We start from the raw sequence: 22,284 nt of genomic DNA on the forward strand, positions 1-22,284 counted from the left end.
CAGTGTGTGAGGCATATCGTAGTTGGAAGCGCACCGGGCTAGTAAGCAAAGTGTCTGGGGATCGATACTGGACGAAGATTAATTTTTAAAACTGCGATACCGGTCAAGGGTTAATTTTTATTTATTTATTCTGTAATATTTTTTTGATATCTTTTTCAATATTTTTACGTGAATGAAGCGTTCAATATATAAAAACTATTATTTTTCTTTGGGAAAGAGCGAATATTTGCTAAAAAACGGATAAATTTCGGCTCAGAAGACTCGCTTTCGAATCTCCCCGTATCTTCCTTTAAAATTAACTTATAATTTTCAAACTCGGCAAGAGGGTGGAGTTTAATATACTAATCAATCGTAATAAAGATAATTTTTATCGACATATCAGGGGGCCTACAATGGCCTATAATAGGTTCCATTAGGTACCCACTTTAAAGTTCTTTATGCTTGAAATTCGCGGCAGCAGTTTGTGAGGCATAGCGTGGTTGGAAGCGCGACGGGCTAGTAAGCAAAGGGTCTGGGGATCGATACTGGACGAAGATTAATTTTAAAACTGCAATACCGGTCAAGGATTAATTTTTATTTATTTATTCTATAATATTTTTTTGATATCTTACTCATTATTGTTACGTGAATGAAGTGTTTATAAAAACTATTATTTTTCTTTGGGAAAGAGCGAATATTTGCTAAAAAACGGATAAATTTCGGCTCAGAAGACTCGCTTACGAATCTCCCCGTATCTTCCTTTAATATTAACTTATAATTTTCAAACTCGGCAAGAGGGTGGAGTTTAATATACTAAACAATCGTACCAAAGATAATTTTTATAGACATATCAGGGGGCCTACAATGGCCCATAATAGGTTCCATTAGGTACCCGCTTTAAAGTTCTTTAAGCTCGATATTCGCGGCAGCAGTGTGTGAGGCATATCGTGGTTGGAAGCGCGACGGGCTAGCAAGCAAAGTGTCTGGGGATCGATACTGGACGAAGATTAATTTTTAAAACTGCGATACCGGTCAAGGGTTAATTTTTATTTATTTATTCTGTAATATTTTTTTGATATCTTTTTCAATATTTTTGCGTGAATGAAGCGTTCAATATAAAAAAACGATTATTTTTCTTTGGGAAAGAGCGAATATTTGCTAAAAAAACGGATAAATTTCGGCTCAGAAGACTCGCTTACGAATCTCCCCGTATCATCCTTTAATATTAACTTATAATTGTCAATCTCGGCAAGAGGGTGGAGTTTAATATACTAAACAATCGTACCAAAGATAATTTTTATAGACATATCAGGGGGCCTACAATGGCCCATAATAGGTTCCATTAGGTACCCGCTTTAAAGTTCTTTAAGCTCGATATTCGCGGCAGCAGTGTGTGAGGCATATCGTGGTTGGAAGCGCGACGGGCTAGCAAGCAAAGTGTCTGGGGATCGATACTGGACGAAGATTAATTTTTAAAACTGCGATACCGGTCAAGGGTTAATTTTTATTTATTTATTCTGTAATATTTTTTTGATATCTTTTTCAATATTTTTGCGTGAATGAAGCGTTCAATAAAAAAAAACGATTATTTTTCTTTGGGAAAGAGCGAATATTTGCTAAAAAAACGGATAAATTTCGGCTCAGAAGACTCGCTTACGAATCTCCCCGTATCATCCTTTAATATTAACTTATAATTGTCAATCTCGGCAAGAGGGTGGAGTTTAATATACTAAACAATCGTACCAAAGATAATTTTTATAGACATATCAGGGGGCCTACAATGGCCCATAATAGGTTCCATTAGGTACCCGCTTTAAAGTTCTTTAAGCTTGATATTCGCGGCAGCAGTGTGTGAGGCATATCGTGGTTGGAAGCGCGACGGGCTAGTAAGCAAAGTGTCTGGGGATCGATACTGGACGAAGATTAATTTTTAAAACAGCAATACCGGTCAAGGGTTAATTTTTATTTATTTATTCTGTAATATTTTTTTGATATCTTTTTCAATATTTTTACGTGAATGAAGTGTTCAATATATAAAAACTATTATTTTTCTTTGGGAAAGAGCGAATATTTGCTAAAAAACGGATAAATTTCGGCTCCGAAGACTCGCATTCGAATAACCCCGTATCTTCCTTTAATATTAACTTATAATTTTCAAACTCGGCAAGAGGGTGGAGTTTAATATACTAAACAATCGTACCAAAGATAATTTTTATAGACTTATCAGGGGGCCTGCAATGGCCCATAATAGGTTCCATTAGGTACCCGCTTTAAAGTTCTTTAAGCTTGATATTCGCGGCAGCAGTGTGTGAGGCCTAGCGTGGTTGGAAGCGCGCCGGGCTAGTAAGCAAAGTGTCTGGGGATCGATCCTGGACGAGGATTAATTTTTAAAACTGCGATACCGGTCAAGGGTTAATTTTTATTTATTTATTTTGTAATATTTTTTTGATATCTTTTTAATTATTTTTACGTGAATGAAGCGTTCAATTTAAAAAAACTATTATTTTTCTTTGTTAAAGAGCGAATATTTGCTAAAAAACGGATTAATTTCGGCTCAGAAGACTCGCTTACGAATCTCCCCGTATCTTCCTTTAATATTAACTTATAATTTTCAAACTCGGCAAGAGGGTGGAGTTTAACATACTAATCAGTCGTACCAAAGATAATTTTTATAGACATATCAGGGGGCCTACAATGGCCCATAATAGGTTCCATTAGGTACCCGCTTTAAAGTTCTTTAAGCTTGATATTCGCGGCAGCAGTGTGTGAGGCATATCGTGGTTGGAAGCGCGACGGGCTAGTAAGCAAAGTGTCTGGGGATCGATACTGGACGAAGATTAATTTTTAAAACTGCGATACCGGCCAAGGGTTAATTTTTATTTATTTATTCTGTAATATTTTTTTGATATCTTTTTCAATATTTTTACGTGAATGAAGCGTTCAATATAAAAAAACTATTATTTTTCTTTGGGAAAGGGCGAATATTTGCTAAAAAACGGATAAATTTCGGTTCTGAAGACTCGCTTACGAATCTCCCCGTATCTTCCTTTAATATTAACTTATAATTTTCTAACTCGGCAAGAGGGTGGAGTTTAATAAACTAAACAATCGTAGCAAAGAAAATTTTTATAGACATATCAGGGGGCCTACAATGGCCCATAATAGGTTCCATTAGGTACCTGCTTTAAAGTTCTTTAAGCTTGATATTCGCGGCAGCAGTGTATGAGGCCTAGCGTGGTTGGAAGCGCGCCGGGTTAGTAAGCAAGGTGTCTGGGGATCGATACTTGACGAGGATTAATTTTTAAAACTGCGACACCGGTCAAGGGTTAATTTTTATTTATTTATTCTGTAATACTTTTTTGATATCTTTTTCAATATTTTTACGTGAATGAAGCGTTCAATATAAAAAAACTATTATTTTTCTTTGGGAAAGAGCGAATATTTGCTAAAAAACGGATAAATTTCGGTTCAGAAGACTCGCTTACGAATCTCCCCGTATCTTCCTTTAATATTAACTTATAATTTTCTAACTCGGCAAGAGGGTGGAGTTTAATATACTAAACAATCGTAGCAAAGAAAATTTTTATAGACATATCAGGGGGCCTGCAATGGCCCATAATAGGTTCCATTAGGTACCCGCTTTAAAGTTCTTTAAGCTTGATATTCGCGGCAGCAGTGTGTGAGGCATATCGTGGTTGGAAGCGCACCGGGCTAGTAAGCAAAGTGTCTGGTGATCGATACTGGACGAAGATTAATTTTTAAAACTGCGATACCGGTCAAGGGTTAATTTTTATTTATTTATTCTGTAATATTTTTTTGATATCTTTTTCAATATTTTTACGTGAATGAAGCGTTCAATATATAAAAACTATTATTTTTCTTTGGGAAAGAGCGAATATTTGCTAAAAAACGGATAAATTTCGGCTCAGAAGACTCGCTTTCCAATCTCCCCGTATCTTCCTTTAAAATTAACTTATAATTTTCAAACTCGGCAAGAGGGTGGAGTTTAATATACTAATCAATCGTACCAAAGATAATTTTTATCGACATATCAGGGGGCCTACAATGGCCTATAATAGGTTCCATTAGGTACCCACTTTAAAGTTCTTTATGCTTGAAATTCGCGGCAGCAGTTTGTGAGGCATAGCGTGGTTGGAAGCGCGACGGGCTAGTAAGCAAAGGGTCTGGGGATCGATACTGGACGAAGATTAATTTTTAAAACTGCAATACCGGTCAAGGATTAATTTTTATTTATTTATTCTATAATATTTTTTTGATATCTTACTCATTATTGTTACGTGAATGAAGTGTTTATAAAAACTATTATTTTTCTTTGGGAAAGAGCGAATATTTGCTAAAAAACGGATAAATTTCGGCTGCGAAGACTCGCATTCGAATAACCCCGTATCTTCCTCTAATATTAACTTATAATTTTCAAACTCGGCAAGAGGGTGGAGTTTAATATACTAAACAATAGTACCAAAGATAATTTTTATAGACATATCAGGGGGCCTACAATGGCCTATAATAGGTTCCATTAGGTACCCGCTTTAAAGTTCTTTATGCTTGAAATTCGCGGCAGCAGTGTTAGGCATATCGTGGTTGGAAGCGCGCCGGGCTAGTAAGCAAAGGGTCTGGGGATCGATACTGGACGAAGATTAATTTTTAAAACTGCAATACCGGTCAAGGATTAATTTTTATTTATTTATTCTATAATATTTTTTTGATATCTTATTCATTATTGTTACGTGAATGAAGTGTTCAATATATAAAAACTATTATTTTTCATTGGGAAAGAGCGAATATTTTCTAAAAAACGGATAAATTTCGGCTCAGAAGACTCGCTTACGAATCTCCCCGTATCTTCCTTTAATATTAACTTATAATTTTCAAACTCGGCAAGAGGGTGGAGTTTAATATACTAAACAATCGTAGCAAAGATAATTTTTATAGACTTATCAGGGGGCCTGCAATGGCCCATAATAGGTTCCATTAGGTACCCGCTTTAAAGTTCTTTAAGCTTGATATTAGCGGCAGCAGTGTGTGAGGCATATCGTGGTTGGAAGCGCGCCGGGCTAGTAAGCAAAGTGTCTGGGGATCGATACTGGTCGAAGATTAATTTTTAAAACAGCAATACCGGTCAAGGGTTAATTTTTATTTATTTATTCTGTAATATTTTTTTGATATCTTTTTCAATATTTTTACGTGAATGAAGTGTTCAATATATAAAAACTATTATTTTTCTTTGGGAAAGAGCGAATATTTGCTAAAAAACGGATAAATTTCGGCTCCGAAGACTCGCATTCGAATAACCCCGTATCTTCCTTTAATATTAACTTATAATTTTCAAACTCGGCAAGAGGGTGGAGTTTAATATACTAAACAATCGTACCAAAGATAATTTTTATAGACTTATCAGGGGGCCTGCAATGGCCCATAATAGGTTCCATTAGGTACCCGCTTTAAAGTTCTTTAAGCTTGATATTCGCGGCAGCAGTGTGTGAGGCATATCGTGGTTGGAAGCGCGACGGGCTAGTAAGCAAAGTGTCTGGGGATCGATACTGGACGAAGATTAATTTTTAAAACTGCGATACCGGCCAAGGGTTAATTTTTATTTATTTATTCTGTAATATTTTTTTGATATCTTTTTCAATATTTTTACGTGAATGAAGCGTTCAATATAAAAAAACTATTATTTTTCTTTGGGAAAGGGCGAATATTTGCTAAAAAACGGATAAATTTCGGTTCTGAAGACTCGCTTACGAATCTCCCCGTATCTTCCTTTAATATTAACTTATAATTTTCTAACTCGGCAAGAGGGTGGAGTTTAATAAACTAAACAATCGTAGCAAAGAAAATTTTTATAGACATATCAGGGGGCCTACAATGGCCCATAATAGGTTCCATTAGGTACCTGCTTTAAAGTTCTTTAAGCTTGATATTCGCGGCAGCAGTGTGTGAGGCCTAGCGTGGTTGGAAGCGCGCCGGGTTAGTAAGCAAGGTGTCTGGGGATCGATACTTGACGAGGATTAATTTTTAAAACTGCGACACCGGTCAAGGGTTAATTTTTATTTATTTATTCTGTAATACTTTTTTGATATCTTTTTCAATATTTTTACGTGAATGAAGCGTTCAATATAAAAAAACTATTATTTTTCTTTGGGAAAGAGCGAATATTTGCTAAAAAACGGATAAATTTCGGTTCAGAAGACTCGCTTACGAATCTCCCCGTATCTTCCTTTAATATTAACTTATAATTTTCTAACTCGGCAAGAGGGTGGAGTTTAATATACTAAACAATCGTAGCAAAGAAAATTTTTATAGACATATCAGGGGGCCTGCAATGGCCCATAATAGGTTCCATTAGGTACCCGCTTTAAAGTTCTTTAAGCTTGATATTCGCGGCAGCAGTGTGTGAGGCATATCGTGGTTGGAAGCGCACCGGGCTAGTAAGCAAAGTGTCTGGTGATCGATACTGGACGAAGATTAATTTTTAAAACTGCGATACCGGTCAAGGGTTAATTTTTATTTATTTATTCTGTAATATTTTTTTGATATCTTTTTCAATATTTTTACGTGAATGAAGCGTTCAATATATAAAAACTATTATTTTTCTTTGGGAAAGAGCGAATATTTGCTAAAAAACGGATAAATTTCGGCTCAGAAGACTCGCTTTCCAATCTCCCCGTATCTTCCTTTAAAATTAACTTATAATTTTCAAACTCGGCAAGAGGGTGGAGTTTAATATACTAATCAATCGTACCAAAGATAATTTTTATCGATATATCAGGGGGCCTACAATGGCCTATAATAGGTTCCATTAGGTACCCACTTTAAAGTTCTTTATGCTTGAAATTCGCGGCAGCAGTTTGTGAGGCATAGCGTGGTTGGAAGCGCGACGGGCTAGTAAGCAAAGGGTCTGGGGATCGATACTGGACGAAGATTAATTTTTAAAACTGCAATACCGGTCAAGGATTAATTTTTATTTATTTATTCTATAATATTTTTTTGATATCTTACTCATTATTGTTACGTGAATGAAGTGTTTATAAAAACTATTATTTTTCTTTGGGAAAGAGCGAATATTTGCTAAAAAACGGATAAATTTCGGCTGCGAAGACTCGCATTCGAATAACCCCGTATCTTCCTCTAATATTAACTTATAATTTTCAAACTCGGCAAGAGGGTGGAGTTTAATATACTAAACAATAGTACCAAAGATAATTTTTATAGACATATCAGGGGGCCTACAATGGCCTATAATAGGTTCCATTAGGTACCCGCTTTAAAGTTCTTTATGCTTGAAATTCGCGGCAGCAGTGTGTGAGGCCTAGCGTGGTTAGAAGCGCTCCGGGCTAGTAAGCAAAGTGTCTGGGGATCGATCCTGGTCGAGGATTAATTTTTAAAACTGCGATACCGGTCAAGGGTTAATTTTTATTTATTTATTCTGTAATATTTTTTTGATATCTTTTTCATTATTTTTACGTGAATGAAGCGTTCAATTTAAAAAAACTATTATTTTTCTTTGGGAAAGAGCGAATATTTGCTAAAAAAACGGATAAATTTCGGCTCAGAAGACTCGCTTACGAATCTCCCCGTATCATCCTTTAATATTAACTTATAATTGTCAATCTCGGCAAGAGGGTGGAGTTTAATATACTAAACAATCGTACCAAAGATAATTTTTATAGACATATCAGGGGGCCTACAATGGCCCATAATAGGTTCCATTAGGTACCCGCTTTAAAGTTCTTTAAGCTTGATATTAGCGGCAGCAGTGTGTGAGGCATATCGTGGTTGGAAGCGCGCCGGGCTAGTAAGCAAAGTGTCTGGGGATCGATACTGGTCGAAGATTAATTTTTAAAACAGCAATACCGGTCAAGGGTTAATTTTTATTTATTTATTCTGTAATATTATTTTGATATCTTTTTCAATATTTTTACGTGAATGAAGTGTTCAATATATAAAAACTATTATTTTTCTTTGGGAAAGAGCGAATATTTGCTAAAAAACGGATAAATTTCGGCTCCGAAGACTCGCATTCGAATAACCCCGTATCTTCCTTTAATATTAACTTATAATTTTCAAACTCGGCAAGAGGGTGGAGTTTAATATACTAAACAATCGTACCAAAGATAATTTTTATAGACTTATCAGGGGGCCTGCAATGGCCCATAATAGGTTCCATTAGGTACCCGCTTTAAAGTTCTTTAAGCTTGATATTCGCGGCAGCAGTGTGTGAGGCCTAGCGTGGTTGGAAGCGCGCCGGGCTAGTAAGCAAAGTGTCTGGGGATCGATCCTGGACGAGGATTAATTTTTAAAACTGCGATACCGGTCAAGGGTTAATTTTTATTTATTTATTTTGTAATATTTTTTTGATATCTTTTTCAATATTTTTACGTGAATGAAGTGTTCAATATATAAAAACTATTATTTTTCTTTGGGAAAGAGCGAATATTTGCTAAAAAACGGATGAATTTCGATTCAGAAGACTCGCTTACGAATCTCCCCGTATCTTCCTTTAATATTAACTTATAATTTTCTAACTCGGCAAGAGGGTGGAGTTTAATATACTAAACAATCGTACCAAAGAAAATTTTTATCGACATATCAGGGGGCCTACAATGGCCCATAATAGGTTCCATTAGGTACCCGCTTTAAAGTTCTTTAAGCTTGATATTCGCGGCAGCAGTGTGTGAGGCCTAGCGAGGTGGGAAGCGCGCCGGGCTAGTAAGCAAAGTGTCTGGGGATCGATACTGGTCGAGGATTAATTTTTAAAACTGCGATACCGGTCAAGGGTTAATTTTTATTTATTTATTCTGTAATATTTTTTTGATATCTTTTTCAATATTTTTACGTGAATGAAGCGTTCGATATAAAAAAACTATTATTTTTCTTTAGGAAAGAGCGAATATTTGCTGAAAAACGGATAAATTTCGGCTCAGAAGACTCGCTTACGAATCTGCCCGTATCTTCCTTTATTATTAACTTATAATTTTCAAACTCGGCAAGAGGGTGGAGTTTAATATACTAAACAATCGTACCAAAGATAATTTTTATAGACATATCAGGGGGCCTAAAATGGCCCATAATAGGTTCCATTAGGTACCCGCTTTAAAGTTCTTTAAGCTTGATATTCGCGGCAGCAGTGTGTGAGGCATATCGTGGTTGGAAGCGCGCCGGGCTAGTAAGCAAAGTGTCTGGGGATCGATACTGGACGAAGATTAATTTTTAAAACTGCGATACCGGTCAAGGGTTAATTTTTATTTATTTATTCTGTAATATTTTTTTGATATCTTTTTCAATATTTTTACGTGAATGAAGCGTTCAATATATAAAAACTATTATTTTTCTTTGGGAAAGAGCGAATATTTGCTAAAAAACGGATAAATTTCGGCTCAGAAGACTCGCTTTCGAATCTCCCCGTATCTTCCTTTAAAATTAACTTATAATTTTCAAACTCGGCAAGAGGGTGGAGTTTAATATACTAATCAATCGTACCAAAGATAATTTTTATCGACATATCAGGGGGCCTACAATGGCCTATAATAGGTTCCATTAGGTACCCACTTTAAAGTTCTTTATGCTTGAAATTCGCTGCAGCAGTTTGTGAGGCATAGCGTGGTTGGAAGCGCGACGGGCTAGTAAGCAAAGGGTCTGGGGATCGATACTGGACGAAGATTAATTTTTAAAACTGCAATACCGGTCAAGGATTAATTTTTATTTATTTATTCTATAATATTTTTTTGATATCTTATTCATTATTGTTACGTGAATGAAGTGTTCAATATATAAAAACTATTATTTTTCTTTGGGAAAGAGCGAATATTTGCTAAAAAACGGATAAATTTCGGCTGCGAAGACTCGCATTCGAATAACCCCGTATCTTCCTTTAATATTAACTTATAATTTTCAAACTCGGCAAGAGGGTGGAGTTTAATATACTAAACAATCGTACCAAAGATAATTTTTATAGACATATCAGGGGGCCTACAATGGCCCATAATAGGTTCCATTAGGTACCCGCTTTAAAGTTCTTTAAGCTTGATATTCGCGGGAGCAGTGTGTGTGGCATATCGTGGTTGGAAGCGCGCCGGGCTAGTAAGCAAAGTGTCTGGGGATCGATACTGGACGAAGATTAATTTTTAAAACTGCGATACCGGCCAAGGGTTAATTTTTATTTATTTATTCTGTAATATTTTTTTGATATCTTTTTCAATATTTTTACGTGATTGAAGCGTTCAATATATAAAAACTATTATTTTTCTTTGTGAAAGAGCGAATATTTGCTAAAAAACGGATAAATTTCGGCTCAGAAGACTCGCTTTCGAATCTCCCCGTATCTTCCTTTAAAATTAACTTATAATTTTCAAACTCGGCAAGAGGGTGGAGTTTAATATACTAAACAATCGTACCAAAGATACTTTTTATAGACTTATCAGGGGGCCTACAATGGCCCATAATAGGTTCCATTAGGTACCCGCTTTAAAGTTCTTTAAGCTTGATATTCGCGGCAGCAGTGTGTGAGGCCTAGCTTGGTTGGAAGCGCGCCGGGCTAGTAAGCAAAGTGTCTGGGGATCGATCCTGGACGAGGATTAATTTTTAAAACTGCGATACCGGTCAAGGGTTAATTTTTATTTATTTATTCTGTAATATTTTTTTGATATCTTTTTCAATATTTTTACGTGAATGAAGCGTTCAATTTAAAAAAACTATTATTTTTCTTTGGGAAAGAGCGAATATTTGCTAAAAAACGGATTAATTTCGGCTCAGAAGACTCGCTTACGAATCTCCCCGTATCTTCCTTTAATATTAACTTATAATTTTCAAACTCGGCAAGAGGGTGGAGTTTAATATACTAAACAATCGTACCAAAGATAATTTTTATAGACATATCAGGGGGCCTACAATGGCCCATAATAGGTTCCATTAGGCACCCGCTTTAAAGTTCTTTAAGCTTGATATTCGCGGCAGCAGTGTGTGAGGCATATCGTGGTTGGAAGCGCGCCGGGCTAGTAAGCAAAGTGTCTGGGGATCGATACTGGACGAAGATTAATTTTTAAAACTGCGATACCGGCCAAGGGTTAATTTTTATTTATTTATTCTGTAATATTTTTTTGATATCTTTTTCAATATTTTTACGTGAATGAAGCGTTCAATATATAAAAACTATTATTTTTCTTTGGGAAAGAGCGAATATTTGCTAAAAAACGGATAAATTTCGGCTCAGAAGACTCGCATTCGAATAACCCCGTATCTTCCTTTAATATTAACTTATAATTTTCAAACTCGGCAAGAGGGTGGAGTTTAATATACTAAACAATAGTACCAAAGATAATTTTTATAGACATATCAGGGGGCCTACAATGGCCTATAATAGGTTCCATTAGGTACCCGCTTTAAAGTTCTTTATGCTTGAAATTCGCGGCAGCAGTGTTAGGCATATCGTGGTTGGAAGAGCGCCGGGCTAGTAAGCAAAGGGTCTGGGGATCGATACTGGACGAAGATTAATTTTTAAAACTGCAATACCGGTCAAGGATTAATTTTTATTTATTTATTCTTTAATATTTTTTTGATATCTTATTCATTATTGTTACGTGAATGAAGTGTTCAATATATAAAAACTATTATTTTTCTTTGGGAAAGAGCGAATATTTTCTAAAAAACGGATAAATTTCGGGTCAGAAGACTCGCTTACGAATCTCCCCGTATCTTCCTTTAATATTAACTTATAATTTTCAAACTCGGCAAGAGGGTGGAGTTTAATATACTAAACAATCGTACCAAAGATAATTTTTATAGACTTATCAGGGGGCCTACAATGGCCCATAATAGGTTCCATTAGGTACCCGCTTTAAAGTTCTTTAAGCTTGATATTCGCGGCAGCAGTGTGTGAGGCCTAGCTTGGTTGGAAGCGCGCCGGGCTAGTAAGCAAAGTGTCTGGGGATCGATCCTGGACGAGGATTAATTTTTAAAACTGCGATACCGGTCAAGGGTTAATTTTTATTTATTTATTCTGTAATATTTTTTTTATATCTTTTTCAATATTTTTACGTGAATGAAGCGTTCAATTTAAAAAAACTATTATTTTTCTTTGGGAAAGAGCGAATATTTGCTAAAAAACGGATTAATTTCGGCTCAGAAGACTCGCTTACGAATCTCCCCGTATCTTCCTTTAATATTAACTTATAATTTTCAAACTCGGCAAGAGGGTGGAGTTTAATATACTAAACAATCGTACCAAAGATAATTTTTATAGACATATCAGGGGGCCTACAATGGCCCATAATAGGTTCCATTAGGTACCCGCTTTAAAGTTCTTTAAGCTTGATATTAGCGGCAGCAGTGTGTGAGGCATATCGTGGTTGGAAGCGCGCCGGGCTAGTAAGCAAAGTGTCTGGGGATCGATACTGGACGAAGATTAATTTTTAAAACTGCGATACCGGCCAAGGGTTAATTTTTATTTATTTATTCTGTAATATTTTTTTGATATCTTTTTCAATATTTTTACGTGAATGAAGCGTTCAATATAAAAAAACTATTATTTTTCTTTGGGAAAGGGCGAATATTTGCTAAAAAACGGATAAATTTCGGATCTGAAGACTCGCTTACGAATCTCCCCGTATCTTCCTTTAATATTAACTTATAATTTTCTAACTCGGCAAGAGGGTGGAGTTTAATATACTAAACAATCGTAGCAAAGAAAATTTTTATAGACATATCAGGGGGCCTACAATGGCCCATAATAGGTTCCATTAGGTACCTGCTTTAAAGTTCTTTAAGCTTGATATTCGCGGCAGCAGTGTGTGAGGCCTAGCGTGGTTGGAAGCGCGCCGGGCTAGTAAGCAAGGTGTCTGGGGATCGATACTTGACGAGGATAAATTTTTAAAACTGCGATACCGGTCAAGGGTTAATTTTTATTTATTTATTCTGTAATACTTTTTTGATATCTTTTTCAATATTTTTACGTGAATGAAGCGTTCAATATAGAAAAACTATTATTTTTCTTTGGGAAAGAGCAAATATTTGCTAAAAAACGGATACATTTCGGTTCAGAAGACTCGCTTACGAATCTCCCCGTATCTTCCTTTAATATTAACTTATAATTTTCTAACTCGGCAAGAGGGTGGAGTTTAATATACTAATCAATCCTACCAAAGAGAATTTTTATAGACATATCAGGGAGCCTACAATGGCCCATAATAGGTTCCATTAGGTACCCGCTTTAAAGTTCTTTATGCTTGAAATTCGCGGCAGCAGTGTGTGAGGCATAGCGTGGTTGGAAGCGCGACGGGCTAGTAAGCAAAGGGTCTGGGGATCGATACTGGACGAAGATTAATTTTTAAAACTGCGATACCGGTCAAGGGTTAATTTTTATTTATTTATTCTGTAATACTTTTTTGATATCTTTTTCAATATTTTTACGTGAATGAAGCGTTCAATATAAAAAAACTATTATTTTTCTTTGGGAAAGAGCAAATATTTGCTAAAAAACGGATACATTTCGGTTCAGAAGACTCGCTTACGAATCTCCCCGTATCTTCCTTTAATATTAACTTATAATTTTCTAACTCGGCAAGAGGGTGGAGTTTAATATACTAATCAATCCTACCAAAGAGAATTTTTATAGACATATCAGGGAGCCTACAATGGCCCATAATAGGTTCCATTAGGTACCCGCTTTAAAGTTCTTTATGCTTGAAATTCGCGGCAGCAGTGTGTGAGGCATAGCGTGGTTGGAAGCGCGACGGGCTAGTAAGCAAAGGGTCTGGGGATCGATACTGGACGAAGATTAATTTTTAAAACTGCAATACCGGTCAAGGATTAATTTTTATTTATTTATTCTTTAATATTTTTTTGATATCTTTTTCAATATTTTTACGTGAATGAAGTGTTCAATATATAAAAACTATTATTTTTCTTTGGGAAAGAGCGAATATTTGCTAAAAAACGGATAAATTTCGGTTCAGAAGACTCGCTTACGAATCTCCCCGTATCTTCCTTTAATATTAACTTATAATTTTCTAACTCGGCAAGAGGGTGGAGTTTAATATACTAAACAATCGTTCCAAAGAAAATTTTTATCGACATATCAGGGGGCCTACAATGGCCCATAATAGGTTCCATTAGGTACCCGCTTTAAAGTTCTTTAAGCTTGATATTCGCGGCAGCAGTGTGTGAGGCCTAGCGAGGTGGGAAGCGCGACGGGCTAGTAAGCAAAGTGTCTGGGGATCGATACTGGACGAAGATTAATTTTTAAAACTGCGATACCGGTCAAGGGTTAATTTTTATTTATTTATCCTGTAATATTTTTTTTATATCTTTTTCAATATTTTTACTTGAATGAAGCGTTCAATATAAAAAAACTATTATTTTTCTTTGGGAAAGAGCGAATATTTGCTAAAAAAACGGATAAATTTCTGCTCAGAAGACTCGCTTACGAATCTCCCCGTATCTTCCTTTAATATTAACTTATACTTTTCAAACTCGGCAAGAGGGTGGAGTTTAATATACTAAACAATCGTACCAAAGATAATTTTTATAGACATATCAGGGGGCCTACAATGGCCCATAATAGGTTCCATTAGGTACCCGCTTTAAAGTTCTTTAAGCTTGATATTCGCGGCAGCAGTGTGTGAGGCATATCGTGGTTGGAAGCGCGCCGGGCTAGTAAGCAAAGTGTCTGGGGATCGATACCGGACGAAGATTAATTTTTAAAACTGCGATACCGGTCAAGGGTTAATTTTTATTTATTTATTCTGTAATATTTTTTTGATATCTTTTTCAATATTTTTACGTGAATGAAGTGTTCAATATATAAAAACTATTATTTTTCTTTGGAAAAGAGCGAATATTTGCTAAAAAACGGATAAATTTTGGCTCCGAAGACTGGCATTCGAATCTCCTCGTATCTTCCTTTAATATTAACTTATAATTTTCAAACTCGGCAAGAGGGTGGAGTTTAATATACTAATCAATCCTACCAAAGAGAATTTTTATACACATATCAGGGGACCTACAATGGCCCATAATAGGTTCCATTAGGTAACCTTTAAAGTTCTTTAAGCTTGATATTCGCGGCAGCAGCGTGTGAGGCATAGCGTGGTTGGAAGCGCGACGGGCTAGTAAGCAAAGGGTCTGGGGATCGATACTGGACGAAGATAATTTTTAAAACTGCAATACCGGTCAAGGATTAATTTTTATTTATTTATTCTATAATATTTTTTTGATATCTTATTCATTATTGTTACGTGAATGAAGTGTTCAATATATAAAAACTATTATTTTTCTTTGGGAAAGAGCGAATATTTGCTAAAAAACGGATAAATTTCGGCTGCGAAGACTCGCATTCGAATAACCCCGTATCTTCCTTTAATATTAACTTATAATTTTCAAACTCGGCAAGAGGGTGGAGTTTAATATACTAAACAAAAGTACCAAAGATAATTTTTATAGACATATCAGGGGGCCTACAATGGCCTATAATAGGTTCCATTAGGTACCCGCTTTAAAGTTCTTTATGCTTGAAATTCGCGGCAGCAGTGTTAGGCATATCGTGGTTGGAAGCGCGCCGGGCTGGTAAGCAAAGGGTCTGGGGATCGATACTGGACGAAGATTAATTTTTAAAACTGCAATACCGGTCAAGGATTAATTTTTATTTATTTATTCTATAATATTTTTTTGATATTTTATTCATTATTGTTACGTGAATGAAGTGTTCAATATATAAAAACTATTATTTTTCTTTGGGAAACAGCGAATATTTTCTAAAAAACGGATAAATTTCGGCTCAGAAGACTCGCTTACGAATCTCCCCGTATCTTTCTTTAATATTAACTTATAATTTTCAAACTCGGCAAGAGGGTGGAGTTTAATATACTAAACAATCGTACCAAAGATAATTTTTATAGACTTATCAGGGGGCCTACAATGGCCCATAATAGGTTCCATTAGGTACCCGCTTTAAAGTTCTTTAAGCTTGATATTCGCGGCAGCAGTGTGTGAGGCATATCGTGGTTGGAAGCGCGCCGGGCTAGTAAGCAAAGTGTCTGGGGATCGATACCGGACGAAGATTAATTTTTAAAACTGCGATACCGGTCAAGGGTTAATTTTTATTTATTTATTCTGTAATATTTTTTTGATATCTTTTTCAATATTTTTACGTGAATGAAGTGTTCAATATATAAAAACTATTATTTTTCTTTGGAAAAGAGCGAATATTTGCTAAAAAACGGATAAATTTTGGCTCCGAAGACTGGCATTCGAATCTCCTCGTATCTTCCTTCAATATTAACTTATAATTTTCAAACTCGGCAAGAGGGTGGAGTTTAATATACTAATCAATCCTACCAAAGAGAATTTTTATACACATATCAGGGGACCTACTATGGCCCATAATAGGTTCCATTAGGTACCCGCTTTAAAGTTCTTTAAGCTTGATATTCGCGGCAGCAGCGTGTGAGGCATAGCGTGGTTGGAAGCGCGACGGGCTAGTAAGCAAAGGGTCTGGGGATCGATACTGGACGAAGATTAATTTTTAAAACTGCAATACCGGTCAAGGATTAATTTTTATTTATTTATTCTATAATGTTTTTTTGATATCTTATTCATTATTGTTACGTGAATGAAGTGTTCAATATATAAAAACTATTATTTTTCTTTGGGAAAGAGCGAATATTTGCTAAAAAACGGATAAATTTCGGCTGCGAAGACTCGCATTCGAATAACCCCGTATCTTCCTTTAATATTAACTTATAATTTTCAAACTCGGCAAGAGGGTGGAGTCTAATATACTAATCAATCCTACCAAAGAGAATTTTTATAGACATATCAGGGGGCCTACAATGGCCCATAATAGGTTCCATTAGGTACCCGCTTTAAAGTTCTTTACGCTTGATATTCGCGGCAGCAGCGTGTGAGGCCTAGCGAGGTGGGAAGCGCACCGGGCTAGTAAGCAAAGTGTCTGGGGATCGGTACTGGTCGAGGATTAATTTTTAAAACTGCGATACCGGTCAAGGGTTAATTTTTATTTATTTATTCTGTAATATTTTTTTGATATCTTTTTCTATATTTTTACGTGAATGAAGCGTTCGATATAAAAAAACTATTATTTTTCTTTAGGAAAGAGCGAATATTTGCTGAAAAACGGATAAATTTCGGCTCAGAAGACTCGCTTACGAATCTCCCCGTATCTTCCTTTATTATTAACTTATAATTTTCAAACTCGGCAAGAGGGTGGAGTCTAATGTACTAAACAATCGTACCAAAGATAATTTTTATAGACATATCAGGGGGCCTGCAATGGCCCATAATAGGTTCCATTAGGTACCCGCTTTAAAGTTCTTTAAGCTTGATATTCGCGGCAGCAGTGTGTGAGGCATATCGTGGTTGGAAGCGCGCCGGGCTAGTAAGCAAAGTGTCTGGGGATCGATACTGGACGAAGATTAATTTTTAAAACTGCGATACCGGCCAAGGGTTAATTTTTATTTATTTATTCTGTAATATTTTTTTTATATCTTTTTCAATATTTTTACGTGAATGAAGCGTTCAATATAAAAAACCTATTATTTTTCTTTGGGAAGGAGCGAATATTTGCTAAAAAACGGATAAATTTCGGCTCAGAAGACTCGCTTACGAATCTCCCCGTATCTTCCTTTAATATTAACTTATAATTTTCAAACTCGGCAAGAGGGTGGAGTTTAATATACTAAACAATCGTACCAAAGATAATTTTTATAGACATATCAGGGGGCCTACAATGGCCCATAATAGGTTCCATTAGGTACCCGCTTTAAAGTTCTTTAAGCTTGATATTCGCGGCAGCAGCGTGTGAGGCATAGCGTGGTTGGAAGCGCGGCGGGCTAGTAAGCAAAGTGTCTGGGGATCGATACTGGACGAAGATTAATTTTTAAAACTGCGATACCGGCCAAGGGTTAATTTTTATTTATTTATTCTGTAATATTTTTTTGATATCTTTTTCAATATTTTTACGTGAATGAAGCGTTCAATATAAAAAAACTATTATTTTTCTTTGGGAAAGAGCGAATATTTGCTAAAAAAACGGATAAATTTCGGCTCAGAAGACTCGCTTACGAATCTCCCCGTATCTTCCTTTAATATTAACTTATACTTTTCAAACTCGGCAAGAGGGTGGAGTTTAATATACTAAACAATCGTACCAAAGATAATTTTTATAGACATATCAGGGGGCCTACAATGGCCCATAATAGGTTCCATTAGGTACCCGCTTTAAAGTTCTTTAAGCTTGATATTCGCGGCAGCAGTGTGTGAGGCATATCGTGGTTGGAAGCGCGCCGGGCTAGTAAGCAAAGTGTCTGGGGATCGATACCGGACGAAGATTAATTTTTAAAACTGCGATACCGGTCAAGGGTTAATTTTTATTTATTTATTCTGTAATATTTTTTTGATATCTTTTTCAAGATTTTTACGTGAATGAAGTGTTCAATATAAAAAATTATTATTTTTCTTTGGGAATGAGCGAATTTTTGCTAAAAAACGGATAAATTTTGGCTCCGAAGACTCGCATTCGAATCACCCCGTATCTTCCTTTAATATTAACTTATAATTTTCAAACTCGGCAAGAGAGTGGAGTTTAATATACTAAACAATCATACCAAAGAGAATTTTTATAGACATGTCAGGGGGCCTAAAATGGCCCATAATAGGTTCGTTAGGTACCCGCTTTAAAGTTCTTTAAGCTTGATATTTGCGGCAGCAGTGTGTGAGGCATAGCGTGGTTGGAAGCGCGACGGGCTAGTAAGGAAAGGGGCTGGGGATCGATACTGGACGAAGATTAATTTTTAAAACTGCGATACCGGTCAAGGGTTAATTTTTATTTATTTATTCTGTAATATTTTTTTGATATCTTTTTCAATATTTTTACGTGAATGAAGTGTTCAATATATAAAAACTATTATTTTTCTTTGGGAAAGAGCGAATATTTGCTAAAAAACGGATAAATTTTGGCTCCGAAGACTGACCTTCGAATCTCCTCGTATCTTCCTTTAATATTAACTTATAATTTTCAAACTCGGCAAGAGGGTGGAGTTTAATATACTAATCAATCCTACCAAAGAGAATTTTTATAGACATATCAGGGGGCCTACAATGGCCCATAATAGGTTCCATTAGGTACCCGCTTTAAAGTTCTTTATGCTTGAAATTCGCGGCAGCAGTGTGTGAGGCATAGCGTGGTTGGAAGCGCGACGGGCTAGTAAGCAAAGGGTCTGGGTATGGATACTGGACGAAGATTAATTTTTAAAACTGCAATACCGGTCAAGGATTAATTTTTATTTATTTATTCTGTCGTATTTTTTTGATATCTTTTTCAATATTTTTACGTGAATGAAGTGTTCAATATAAAGATACTATTATTTTTCTTTGGGAAAGAGCGAATATTTGCTAAAGAACGGATAAATTTCGGCTCCGAAGACTCGCATTCGAATAACTCCGTATCTTCCTTTAATATTAACTTATAATTTTCAAACTTGGCAAGAGGGTGGAGTTTAATATACTAAACAATCCTACCGAAGAGAATTTTTATAGACATATCAGGGGGCCTACAATGGCCTATAATAGGTTCCATTAGGTACCCGCTTTAAAGTTCTTTAAGCTTGATATTCGCGACAGCATTGTGTGAGGCATAGCGTGGTTGGAAGCACGACGGGCTAGTAAGCAAAAGGGTCTGGATATCGATACTGGCAGAAGATTAATTTTTAAAACTGCGATACCGGTCAAGTGTTAATTTTTGTTTATTTATTCTATGATATTTTTTTGATATGTTTTTCAATATTTTTACGTGAATGAATTGTTCAATATAAAAAAATTATTATTTTTCTTTGGGAAGGAGCGAATATTTGCTAAAAAACGGATAAATTTCGGCTCAGAAGACTCGCTTACGAATCTCCCCGTATCTTCCTTTAATATTAACTTATAATTTTCAAACTCGGCAAGAGGGTGGAGTTTAATATACTAAACAATCGTACCAAAGATAATTTTTATAGACATATCAGGGGGCCTACAATGGCCCATAATAGGTTCCATTAGGTACCCGCTTTAAAGTTCTTTAAGCTTGATATTCGCGGCAGCAGCGTGTGAGGCATAGCGTGGTTGGAAGCGCGGCGGGCTAGTAAGCAAAGTGTCTGGGGATCGATACTGGACGAAGATTAATTTTTAAAACTGCGATACCGGCCAAGGGTTAATTTTTATTTATTTATTCTGTAATATTTTTTTGATATCTTTTTCAATATTTTTACGTGAATGAAGCGTTCAATATAAAAAAACTATTATTTTTCTTTGGGAAAGAGCGAATATTTGCTAAAAAAACGGATAAATTTCGGCTCAGAAGACTCGCTTACGAATCTCCCCGTATCTTCCTTTAATATTAACTTATACTTTTCAAACTCGGCAAGAGGGTGGAGTTTAATATACTAAACAATCGTACCAAAGATAATTTTTATAGACATATCAGGGGGCCTACAATGGCCCATAATAGGTTCCATTAGGTACCCGCTTTAAAGTTCTTTAAGCTTGATATTCGCGGCAGCAGTGTGTGAGGCATATCGTGGTTGGAAGCGCGCCGGGCTAGTAAGCAAAGTGTCTGGGGATCGATACCGGACGAAGATTAATTTTTAAAACTGCGATACCGGTCAAGGGTTAATTTTTATTTATTTATTCTGTAATATTTTTTTGATATCTTTTTCAAGATTTTTACGTGAATGAAGTGTTCAATATAAAAAAATTATTATTTTTCTTTGATAATGAGCGAATTTTTGCTAAAAAACGGATAAATTTTGGCTCCGAAGACTCGCATTCGAATCACCCCGTATCTTCCTTTAATATTAACTTATAATTTTCAAACTCGGCAAGAGAGTGGAGTTTAATATACTAAACAATCATACCAAAGAGAATTTTTATAGACATGTCAGGGGGCCTAAAATGGCCCATAATAGGTTCGTTAGGTACCCGCTTTAAAGTTCTTTAAGCTTGATATTTGCGGCAGCAGTGTGTGAGGCATAGCGTGGTTGGAAGCGCGACGGGCTAGTAAGGAAAGGGGCTGGGGATCGATACTGGACGAAGATTAATTTTTAAAACTGCGATACCGGTCAAGGGTTAATTTTTATTTATTTATTCTGTAATATTTTTTTGATATCTTTTTCAATATTTTTACGTGAATGAAGTGTTCAATATATAAAAACTATTATTTTTCTTTGGAAAAGAGCGAATATTTGCTAAAAAACGGATAAATTTTGGCTCCGAAGACTGACCTTCGAATCTCCTCGTATCTTCCTTTAATATTAACTTATAATTTTCAAACTCGGCAAGAGGGTGGAGTTTAATATACTAATCAATCCTACCAAAGAGAATTTTTATAGACATATCAGGGGGCCTACAATGGCCCATAATAGGTTCCATTAGGTACCCGCTTTAAAGTTCTTTATGCTTGAAATTCGCGGCAGCAGTGTGTGAGGCATAGCGTGGTTGGAAGCGCGACGGGCTAGTAAGCAAAGGGTCTGGGTATGGATACTGGACGAAGATTAATTTTTAAAACTGCAATACCGGTCAAGGATTAATTTTTATTTATTTATTCTGTCGTATTTTTTTGATATCTTTTTCAATATTTTTACGTGAATGAAGTGTTCAATATAAAGATACTATTATTTTTCTTTGGGAAAGAGCGAATATTTGCTAAAGAACGGATAAATTTCGGCTCCGAAGACTCGCATTCGAATAACTCCGTATCTTCCTTTAATATTAACTTATAATTTTCAAACTTGGCAAGAGGGTGGAGTTTAATATACTAAACAATCCTACCGAAGAGAATTTTTATAGACATATCAGGGGGCCTACAATGGCCTATAATAGGTTCCATTAGGTACCCGCTTTAAAGTTCTTTAAGCTTGATATTCGCGACAGCAGTGTGTGAGGCATAGCGTGGTTGGAAGCACGACGGGCTAGTAAGCAAAAGGGTCTGGATATCGATACTGGCAGAAGATTAATTTTTAAAACTGCGATACCGGTCAAGTGTTAATTTTTGTTTATTTATTCTATGATATTTTTTTGATATGTTTTTCAATATTTTTACGTGAATGAATTGTTCAATATAAAAAAATTATTATTTTTCTTTGGGAATGAGTGAATATTTGCTAAAAAACGGATAAATTTCGGCTCCGGTAGGGTTCAATTCTCTCAACCACTTTTGTACTTTTGTGAGGGACGGGCTTCATACTTGCGTTTGCGAACGGAATCCTTTCGTTCTTCCGTTTGTGTGTAACGCTTAAGGTA

The 22,284-nt window shown here is 35.8% G+C and overlaps 1 long non-coding RNA gene across 1 annotated transcript in view; it reads right to left on the minus strand.

The window, feature by feature from the left end:
- LOC147802092 (uncharacterized) overlaps positions 1-22,284 on the minus strand; it is a 408,540-nt gene that overhangs the window by 74,370 nt on the left and 311,886 nt on the right. The gene's annotated exons all lie outside the window — the stretch shown is intronic.

The sequence above is a fragment of the Parasteatoda tepidariorum genome, chromosome 10 (genome assembly GCF_982258835.1).
Source record: "Parasteatoda tepidariorum strain Cologne lab strain chromosome 10, Ptep-v5.0, whole genome shotgun sequence".
Taxonomy (NCBI): domain Eukaryota; kingdom Metazoa; phylum Arthropoda; class Arachnida; order Araneae; family Theridiidae; genus Parasteatoda; species Parasteatoda tepidariorum.